Below are 1,829 nucleotides of genomic sequence, written 5' to 3' on the forward strand. Positions count from 1 at the left end.
ACATTCATGAGAATCCGGAAAGTCTAACCTTGTCTGTGGTATTCCAAGTAGGATTCCGGAATTGAATGACTGTGACGAGCTTCAAACTCTTGAAGGCTGGGCGTTAGTGACAGACGCAAAAGAATCAAGGGATTCTATTCCAAGGATTGGATGAATGTAATAAGAAAGTAGAGATTCAAGAGGAGCACAGCATATCCATACGCTTATCTGAAATTCCCACTATTGATTTACATAAGTATTTCTATCTTATTTTATTTTCTGTTTATTATTTATTTTCGAACTTATCATAAACCATTTAATCTGCCTAACTGAGATTTACAAAGTGACCATAGCTTGCTTCATACCAACAATCTCTGTGGGATCGACCCTTACTCACGTAAGGTATTACTTGGATGACCCAGTACACTTGCTGGTTAAGTTGAATGGAGTTATGATCACACCAGGGATTATTAAGATCCCAATTTATCATACCATGATCTCTTTGGGATATTTTTGATTTCATACAAGTACAAAGAGACCAACTTTGAGGATCACAATTTCGTCCACCACTGACACCCCTGTTGAGGTTGTCTCGATTTGTTGGCTTCTCACAGACTCGAGTGCTCCTCAGTCTTCTCCGACCGATATTTTTTGTGACAATCGTAATGCTATTCGGATTGCGCATAACACCAAACCCATTGATCTTGATTGTCACTTTGTTTGACAACGTCTCCTTATAAATGTTGTTCGCCTCGTCGCTGTTAGAACTCTGGATAAAATTACTAATATCTTCATGAAGGCTCATCATCCTACTCATTTTCAGACTCTAGCATCCAAACTCAAGATGGTATTCTTAGCTCCCACTTGAATTTGTGGAAGGAAGAATGTTAAGAATAATTAGGATTAATTAAGATCAATTAGTATCATTTATATTTATATAAATTATCTGTATATTAATTGTAGAATTTACTTTTATTACTTTAATTCTTTTAACACCTATATATATCCATATGTATTATACCTTTTTAACACACTAATAATACATTTTTCATATTACTCTCTTTTTTCTATCATCAGCATTGACTATGTCCTATATTTTATTCAAGTTTTTAGTAAAAGTTACCAATAGCAGACGATTGAACGTGTTACATGTTGAGCTTTGTACACCTTTACTCATGCAGTCATACTACCTCAAGCAGCATGATTTACATTATTAAAGTATGTAAATGGCAACACACACACCAAGATTGAAAAGCAAGCTAATAAGCTAAGCTTTCATTTAAATATTATGGCCGGCTTTGCGGCTTCTTTTCTGTGTATTTATTGTTTAATATGTTCCGTCAAAAACAACTTAACTGGTGCTTTGATACCTGATTATAAAATGCAGGGATAATTATATTATCATATAACTGTAACCTTAATTTGACCAAGAATAAGTATTCCAATTTTATGGTCAAACGTAGTTATAATTTTAAAAAAATTATCAAAATAGTATCTAAATGTTATTGACAAAACAAATTCTAAAAAATATTAAGGACAAATAAGTACAAAAAATATTTAAAAACATGACAAAAAAATTAGATATTAAATATATATTACAAAAAAAATTTTAGACATAAAATTTTGATGCAATTTTATAATTATTATTAAAAAAATGAGATCTTTCATCTTTAAAATTTAGTAATTTTTGTTAAATAAATATTTTTTAAAAAATTTTTTATTATGAATGACCATATTATTTTTAAAAATAAAAAAATCTAAAAATCAAATTTTATTCTAAATTTTTATGTGTACCTTCAAATATTTATTTAAATATTGACACAAAAATTTAAAATTAATAAAAAAATTAT

This window comes from Arachis duranensis, chromosome 3, assembly GCF_000817695.3.
Source record: "Arachis duranensis cultivar V14167 chromosome 3, aradu.V14167.gnm2.J7QH, whole genome shotgun sequence".
In the NCBI taxonomy this organism is placed as follows: domain Eukaryota; kingdom Viridiplantae; phylum Streptophyta; class Magnoliopsida; order Fabales; family Fabaceae; genus Arachis; species Arachis duranensis.